Source organism: Coturnix japonica, chromosome 5 (genome assembly GCF_054131305.1).
Source record: "Coturnix japonica strain WE chromosome 5, WE-NBRP24, whole genome shotgun sequence".
NCBI classification, from domain to species: Eukaryota; Metazoa; Chordata; class Aves; order Galliformes; family Phasianidae; genus Coturnix; species Coturnix japonica.
The window spans coordinates 26772870-26782294 of NC_140667.1; the positions used below are offsets into that span (position 1 = coordinate 26772870).

Sequence of the window (9425 nt, forward strand, 5' to 3'; positions counted from 1 at the left end):
TTCTCAGCAAGACAGACTTTTCCCCATGACCAATGAATTTTCAAGAAACATATTTCCTAGCTAAAGAGCACATCCATAACATCTGCAAGCTTGCCCTTGGCAGGTAGTTTAAGGCAAGTCATTACACTTAAAACCCAAGTACAAAAGATATTTCAACCACACGGGAATGGAAAACCTCAGTTCAGCTCCTCAGATATTTAAGCTCTGGCTTACATGCTAAGAAACTGAGATTTAATGATGCCAGCAATCAGCAGATAATGACTAACTTCTGTTAAAATAACAGTGATGAGCACCCTTGGCAGCATTTAATTACTAGTTATTATCATACCTTTGTCTTACTGGAGATGTACTTTAAATTACCAACAAATTTGAAAGTCTTTACTGCATCAACAGTACATATACAAGTGATTAGATCTAGAACATGGAGTGCACACTTACAAATTCTTACCCTATTCTAATACTGCTGTCTGGAGTCAGAATAACAACTCCTCAGTTCTCTAATTTTATTCAGAATATTATTTAACCTTGATTATTTTATTTTTTTGGCTAAACACGAAGTTTAACTACAACAACAGGTTTATAACAGAAGTCCCTACAGTTTTAATACATCATAACAGAGTAAGCACTGTAGATTGTCCAGCTGTGCCTAGATAGACAGATTGACAAAAATCTCAGCTGAACCCAGAAGCTGGGAAGGCCTCCAAGGCAAAAGAGGTGGGGTCTGGCATTGTCTTCTGTGTGATGCATGCAACAATACAGTCCCAGCATAGTGCTGAACGTTTCAGTTCTGGTTGTACTAAATAATGAGATTAGTAATTCAGAAAGTGAAAAGAAAAGCACTGTCTACTGAAAGATCTACAGCTCTTATCTCTGAACTATTTATGACTTACGTGTATCAGAAAAAAGCCAACAGGTTTGAGCTTGCAATATATTTAAGTCTGCAGTTTTTCTTTTGCTCCACCATCACCCCTTGAAGCACAGACAAAACCATGTGACATTTGAATACAGTGACCCAAAAAAGGCTCATCTTCACCACAAAACTTCTTCAGCTAAAGCTGAAGTTTTGCTATGGTCCTGCCAAAAGACAAGCATTGAAGATGTGTAAGTTTCCTCTTACACTGTCTTCTGCCAGGAAAATAAATAAATAAGCTGCCTTTCTTAAGTGCTTACAGATAAAAGAAATCAGGTTTCCAGGTGCAAGTTCGCAACATGATAGCCAGCATCAGGAAACTGAGATAAACTCACACCAATGGCAGCTCTGCTTCCCAACAAGATGGGCTCACTATGCTGACATAAAACTGCTCCGCATTAGTTAAAAAAAGTTGAAAGGATGTTTTTGATTTTTAAGGACAGTTTAAACTGTGTACATGAGCACAGCTGACTGCTGCTGGAGGCTGCAGCCAGCAACACCTGCAGCCCGTGGAAACCAAGCAGGATGCAGCCAGCCCAACCTTGGCACCACGCTGGGCTGCCACATGCTGCACCAGGGCACCCATGGCTCTGTCCCCCAGGAATGTATAAGGTTTGATTTGATATGCACAAGCTAGATTTCTCCTAAAATACGCTGAACCAGAAAATTCACCCTCCACCCCAAAGTTCACCAGATGTGGTCCAGCCCTTAAGAGCCATAAGGGTCCAAACCAACAAACCCCACCTGTGATGGAGATGCCTGGTTTAGTAGACTGGATAAGTTGGGCCTTAGCTGTAATTACTGAAGTACTAACAGTTTAGATCTGGGGACTTAGCACCACTGCCTTCACCCAGAGCCTCTTCTGCCACACCAGATCATTTGCTTCTTTAACAAGACTGAGCGACCAATGCACCACATCTGAAATCAGTGGGAGGAAAAAAAAATAAAGCACTCCTTGAGCCAAAACATGGAGAAAAGGTATAAAACAAAACTATGCTCTTTTGTAAAACCCCACCTATTGTGGACCTGCACTGAATACTTCATGTTATTTCCATTATTTCAGATTGTCCCAGGAGTAAAATAAATGTTCCTGAGACCGTGCAACATTTAGGAAAGCCAACAACAGCAGGTGTTTAAAAACATCCAACTCCTCACAGAGAGCTGCTTGTATTACCACCAACAAGAACACCTCAGGCAAACATCAGAGCTGCTGGCACAGACAACTGCTGTGCAGAAAGTTCTGCAACCACAGCAGTCATTTCACAAATACTATCTGACGCTATTTCAAAAAGTTCCGTGTTAATCCCACTTCCCTTCACCACACAATAAGCCTGCCATTCAAACTCAAAAGTCAAAGCATGATGGATGCCAATGGTGCTGTGATCACCCCAGCACTGAGGAGTCACAACTTGGGGACCCTACAGCCCCAGCAACATGGGGTCAGCCCCAGCCACAGGGTGACCCTGGAGAAAGGTGAGCAAGCAGCAGAGCTGAACAAGTCATGCTGGCCAGTGTCTATCAAGCAGGCAACAAGTAGCTTCTCCCTAACTTATGTTCAATTTCTGATCTGTGCTGTACAGAAGACTGAAGTAAGACTGTGCTCTGCTGATTCTGACTAGCTGTGGTCTTGAATTCACCGTAACACCATCAGTTACAGATTAACATGAAAGGATTTCACTATGATAACGGTACAAGTACAACATCAGCACACCTGTCTCCCATCAGCAGTAGCAGCCAGCTAGAAATACCTGTATGTCAAGGTAAAAAGGCGTTACCCCACGAGGTAAACAACAACACCAGAATAAACACCACCAAGAGGCTTTTGAGCAGTGGAGGAAAACCATGAGGAATCAAGAACTATCTGACTTTATGAACAATTGCCAGAGCCTTGTTTAAATTTTGACAACTTCTGAACTAAATTTGGTCACAAATTCCTTCACGTCACAAGGAAGGACGTGTCCTTCCTGTCTTCCTATATAGTCTGAGCCCAAAGAAAAGTATTAACACCAACATGAACCTCCAAGCACTTCTCGGGATGAAGCATTAACCATAATTCTCCGTAGCGACTCTTCCTTAAATACTGTACTTTTCCACAACGCTAACTGAGGCTGATCCCATTAATCAAACATGGGATTGCGAGACAGGACCCACTTCCATACCGGGAGATCACAGACAGCACTGAAGAATACCCTGTGAGGGCACAATTCACCAGCTATAGGGACAACGGAAAGTGTTATGTTGCCACATTCAAATGACGTGCTTTCTAAAGCATGCTTCCATAAAGAAAACAAAGACTTGTAAATGCTCGGTCTCTCACTTTACACTTAACATAAAAGGCATGTGGTCAAACCTAAATCAAACAACTCATCCAGCAAACCAGTGCCACAGGATTTAAAATAGACTGAGACAACGACATAGCTTTGTGTCTTAGAAGACGGACATCTAAAGCAATTTCAGTTGCGGATTCATGTTCAAAAAACAGTGGAATAGATGTAGTTCTGCAACTCCTCGAGGGCTTCCTGAAGTTCAGCATACACAATTACTACCAAAGCAACACTGAAAATACTACAGATCATGTTCATCCTACAATGCCAGCTGATCAAGAAATCAGAGCCTGTCAATATTGTCATCCATGTCCCCAGTGGCAATTCTCCACAGCTCTGCAACCATGCCCTCTGCTAACTGCCTCCACTGCCGGTAAGGCTCCTATCTTAGCTTTCCATTAAACAGAAGGCATCTCAACTCTCACTGAGCCACAACATCCCACTGTGAGCACCACCCAACTCAATCCAACGCTAAACTCAGCAAAACATAAAGCTTAGGCTGCTTGGAAGTTACTGTTTAGAGGGATACACTGAAGTTGCAACTCAGCGGAAAGAAAACACAGAACAATATAATATCCTACACCCTCAAGATCCTCAAGCAAGATAATTAACACATGATTCATTTTACATGCCACACGGATTCAAGGCCTGACCTAGCACATTTTACAATATATTTGTACACACAGATCAATCAGTGACTGCCCTCACCAGTGCCGCATTTCTCCTGTAACTTATTAACAAGAAGTTCAACCAAAGGGTTTCAGAATCTCAGAAGAAAAAAAAAAAAGCATTAAGATTTTTTAGAGATGATGTAAAAGCGATTCCACCCCACCACCAAGGAGCAAGGCAGAAAGCAACCTTACATCAGGCGGGTGGAACTTCGGCCCACTTTACAACAAGAACAAAATCCTACAAAAGAAAGCAGAAATCTATGAGATGAACAATGAATCGAACAAAGCAAAGATGCCAGAAGTTACTAACAGACAATGAAATCACGCCTTATCGACCTAATTAGAGGAGCTGATGAGGAATGAAATGAACTACGGAAGCCAAGGAAACAACAGATCCCAACAACTTCCCAACAGGCTGACACACAGGGTCAATGAGAATAAGTTTAGGGCTCTGAAAGCGTCAGCATTAGGAAGAGAAACTTGTGGCTGAAATTCAGATGAGGGCAGTAGCTCCACTTGCTCAGCACAGGAGGCAGCCAGGATTTGGGCCCAAAAGAAGCCTCCTCAGCAAGGGGTCAAAATACAGATATGGGGGAAACTTCTCTACAATACATGCACCAGAGGACAAAACAGTTAGAGGAAAAGAAGTTCAAATAGAAAATCTACAGGATACATGCATATGGGATACGCTTAACAAAACTGAGAGGACAAGAATAGCTATAAGAGAACTAAAAGCTCCTGAGGCAGCAAAAGAATGCTGGAAGCATGATAAAACACCTCCTCAAAAACCTGAAGGGAGAATAACAAACAAAAACACTCAGAAAAAGCCACACTTGGACATGGTTTTTAAAATAACTATCCAGAAGTGAATCCCAAATCTTAAAAGAAGATTTCTGAGATAAATGAGATTTCAAACGTAGAACACAGGAGTGAAATGACAACAAAACATTTGATCACAGAAAAAAATAGGTGGTGGATTCCACGTCGCCAGCTGCAGCCCCATCGTTCTTGTACCACTGCCCAACCCTACACCTGTGGCCCTCCAGCCAGAACTCTGCAGACCCACACACCGCCACGGGTGATGTCCCACCTTGTCCCTGACCTCATGGCACAAGAGGCTCAATGAACCACAACTGAGAGCAAAAGGTTCCTATCCCAACTACCAACATTTTATTAGCATCACTAACACCTTCTTAATACACTGCTGAGTAACTATGCGCACAGCTTCTAATCAACTGACCATAAATAAACCCTATTAAAATCGAGGAGGAAAAAATAATAATAATCTTCTGTTTCTAGTTACCTATAAACAAAAATCAATCAAAAGGAGACATCGTATTTACACAAAGCACGCAATCATGAAACTTAAACTTCACCTGAACCGAACACACGTGTTTTCACAAGTAAAAGAATGACTGGTGAGTTCCCACAGTCTGTCTGGATTAATAGCTGGTGTGACACCCAATGGCCCGAGGCAGGACGGCAGCGAAGCACAGCTCACAGATCTCTCCTGGTGATTGCGGCCATCACAAAAGCTCCCACCTCGCTCCTTTCACCTTCTGCTCCCCGCTCCAGCCACAGGCAAACAGAGGCCAGCCCAGCCATTCCTGCCCAGGGGCCAAACTCCCCATCGGAGCGCATACAGGTGCATATTACCCAGTTAGTGCTTCCAGAGGCAACAACAACTACAGATAGGAAGAAAAAAGAAAAGATGTCTTTCCGTAAAACTGATTTATGCCTTAGATTTAGGGAAGCTAATTGCTTAATTCCTACAGTTTGTGAGAATTAATTAACGCCGTTAAGAAGATCAGAATCCCAGCACGAAGGTTTTGTTGTCTGGAGGAGATGCCAAGCGCTGCTCCGCAGTCTCGGCCGTGCAGCAGGCGGGGGCTGCAGCCTGCAGGTGCCCCCAGCTCGGCGTGCAGCACCGGGCTGGGCAGCACGGCACCGCCGAGCGATCACACACCGGCAGGGTTTAAAAAGCCGATCCGTCTGCAGCGTTATCCCCTGCACCACCTCGGTATTTCTCTCCGGGTGAAGCCGTGCCTCCCGCAGCCGAAACGTGCCGGTGGTGTAGCCAAGGTTACACAAGGAGATCTTCGCTTAAGTTGAGCGATTCCCATTTTGCGTCGCCGCTTCGCACACACGAGCGGGTGCGTTCCTCGTTAAGCGAGCCGAGGCTGCGGCGCAGTTACCCGATGCACATAACGCAGTTATTTTTAAATACGGCACGGGAACGTCGGGACGAGACGGCGCGAAGGATAACACGGAGGAACAGAGGAGAAACTCGGCCGAGGGGGGCAGCCCTGCTCCCTGCTCCCGCCTCCCGCACCTCTGCCCGCGGCGCGGCCCGGGCTGCTCCCACGCGCCCCGCACCGCCGCGCTGCCGGCTCCGAGCTGCACCGACGCCGCTACGTGCCCGGCCGGGTACCGGGGAAAAGAGCGAAGGGGAGGGAAGAAGGAAAGAAAAAAAAAAAAAAAAGAAAAAAAAAAAGAAAAAGTAGAAGTCGCAGCGCCCAGCTGTAACTTACTGACCCGAGCCGAGGGCGGCTTTCCGCAGACGCGCGGCCGTCCCCGGTTCCCCCCGTGCTGCGCGCCCTCCCCGGGAGCGGAGCCTCGAGCCGACCCCGGGGCTGGGCGCGCTCCCCCCGCACGCCCCCCTCGCTCCGAGCCCGAATCCGTCGGGAAGGGGTCGGCGCCCAGCGCCCAGCGCCCAGCGCCCAGCGCCCAGCCCAGCCCAGCCCAGCCCAGCCCAGCCCAGCCCGCCGCTGGGCTCCCGCACGCAACTCACCCAAGAAAGTTGCCTTGGCTGCCGCTCGGCAGCTCGACCCTCCGCGCCGCTCGGCTGCGCTCCGCGCCCGGGATGAGCTCACCCCGCCGCCCGCTCCTCTCCGCTCCGCTCCGCCCGCCGCAGCTCTCGCGAGAGGCCTGGCCTGCCCCGCCGCCCGCGCCACGGAGAGGCGGGGCGGGGGCGAGCGGCCCGCGCGCTCCCATAGCAACGTCCAAGCGCCAGGCCTAGCGGGAGGCACGAGCACCGCGCCCGCCTCGCCCACACCGATCCCCGGGTACGTTCCGCTCCCATGGGCCCGACCTCCGGCCCCACGCTACGAGTTACCTGTATATGTAAGGCTCGCTGAAGGGGCTCCTCGGGGCATAGCCAGTACACCTCAATGGAACGCCTGCCAGAACCTTCCGCATTTCTATATATTCATATCATTTTAATCGGTTTTTTTTTGTCATTACGGCGAATTCCAGCCTCCTGGAAAGGCGTAGAGAGGAGGGTGAGTGACACAAAGGCAGAACCTCCCAGCGCTATGCAGATAGCATTACATCAAGCTCTTTCGCTGCCAAATTAAATTGAATTCTCTCTCTAGATATCAGCCACGGAGAACAAATTAATGACGTGGGTAGATGTAACAAAAAGGAGCATACATCAACATCGCCCCTTTTTTTATTTCTGCAGGAACTGTTTGCAAACGGCCAAAAAGCTTAAGAAATCGAGCTGTGGTAACTCTCTCTGGACAACACTGATTGTCACTGCTGTCCTTGTCTTGAGAGAACATGAGCAGTCTCAGTTAACTAATGTAACTGAAGCTTTCCCTGAGCTGCCTCTGAAATTAGGGCACTCCAGAAAATATCAGAGACTGGGGCTGGTGAAGTTCCATCTGTATGCAACACGACAATAGCTGCCGGAGCAAGGAGCTTGTGGTTATAGCTGCCCCACTGCGGCTTCACTTTCACCATACACCCACTTCCCAGGGAGATTTAGACAGCAGTGATGCAGATTATTGCACCAATCTGAATGACTTGGGAGCTCCAGAAGTTGTTCCTAAAGGATCTTTAGTACTGATGTTTAAATACCCCAGAGAGAGGTACTCTAAAAACACCTGGTTGAATTTCCAAAGAGCAATCACTCTCTCATGGGTTCTCCATCCTGAGGCTGTGACTCCAGCAGGTGTTATGGGGTCACCTGAGATACTCCCCTCGCTGCATCCTGCCCACACACAGCACTGGCACTGCACCACTGCGTGCTCTCACAGGTCTCAGGATAGCCAAAGCTTGTCTTCTTTCTTTTCAAGGAAGCATAAACATTTTTATGCCTTCATAATTAAGTAATAACTAAGTTGGTTTTGTGGGGAGAGAGGGATGAAGAATTTAAGGTTTAGTCTTTTCCTGAGTAAGGACATGGTCAGAATGGCAAGTCTAGAATAGTTCAGTGGGTGGGCGTTTATTATGGAATAAGAAGTTTTATTCCAAAATAATTCCCATACCTCAATAGTGCATAACTAATTCTAGAATAAAAGGGCCCTTTTCACTTTGATAGAGCACACACACATAGGCCTCTGCTTGAATGGCTATTGCTGAATGAATGATGCACGGTCGTCGTTTCAGTTTCCCTGTGTAGACAAGCCCTAAATGTTTCTGAATGCTAATCCTTCTGCCACTAATGTGCTGTGTAACCTTGGGCAAGTCACTACGTTTCTATTTTAATATTCTCATTTAAACAGAAAGGGAAAATGATATAGTTATTTACCTCAGAGGAGTGAGGTGAGAGTAAATTAATTAACATTTATGTTGCTCTCTGAAGGCTTAGTGTTATGAAAGGGTAAGTAGTAGGACTGTTTCTGATTAGGACTGGCCAGAGCTCCTGGAAGCACAGGGAAAATTTGACTAAGAATCTAAACCACCCTGAAACAGAATGGGTTACTTATTCATTGATGAACAATGAACATGTGAACATTTTATACAGCAAACTCTTCCAAGAAGGAAAGCGTTACAATTTGGATATACAATACACCAGAAAAACAGATGAGGTAATTCACGTGCAGATTGTTCACGAAAGCCCAAGACCGGTCAGTGAACTTCAGGTTATGGAAAAAGTCCATATTCTCATTCTTCATCTCAGGAAGTCAGTGTACATGGGGAAGGTTTTGGAGTATTTTCTAGCACTACTGGCCTAGGGCTTTTAGAGAATTCACTTTAATATGAATGATTTCTTTGATCCAGTTTACAGCACATAAACCATTACACTGTCATAGCATGGGACAGTTCTGCTTTGGGGCAGTGGGGGTGGGAATAAGAAGCCAGCTTTGGCACAAAAGGCAGCATCTTGTGAACTGTACTTTCTGAGTTCTTTTTTTCACTGATTAACGGGACTTTCCTGACAAGAAGTAGATATTAATGCTCCTTGATTTCACCAGTTATAACTCCATGCAACGTGTACAGTCAATATTTTAAAGCAACTCTCTCTGCAGCTGACAAAATTCACCCCAAAGTCAATCTGTTTGATTTAATTGTCATGAATAGTTACTATTTGGACATAAAATATTTGAAGCCGTTAAAACTCAGAGTGATAAACACATGTCAGTTAGAATTGGAAAAAATGTGTTTTTAAATAAAAGTGATGTTTCTGAATGTGGTGCATTTTATTTATTGGAAATATTGGAGAATTTATTGCAAAAAGGATTTGAAAAGAAGGAAAAGATGCATGGGCATTTGCATCAAAGCAGCAGCATGGAA

At 45.9% G+C, this 9425-nt stretch overlaps 1 protein-coding gene across 13 annotated transcripts in view; it reads right to left on the reverse strand.

The window, feature by feature from the left end:
• SIPA1L1 (signal induced proliferation associated 1 like 1) overlaps window positions 1-7192 on the reverse strand; it is a 179598-nt gene extending 172406 nt beyond the window's left edge. For 11 of the 13 annotated variants that reach the window (XR_014947157.1, XM_015864673.3, XM_015864670.3 and 8 more), the window contains exon 1: window positions 6697-6812. The gene's annotated coding sequence lies outside the window, so the exon portion shown is untranslated. Of the gene's footprint in view, window positions 1-5281; window positions 5591-6696; window positions 6813-7020 lie in introns of those variants that run through there. The other 2 variants (XM_085550325.1, XM_015864666.3) reach the window with 2 other exon arrangements.
• Between the last annotated feature and the right edge of the window lie 2233 nt (window positions 7193-9425).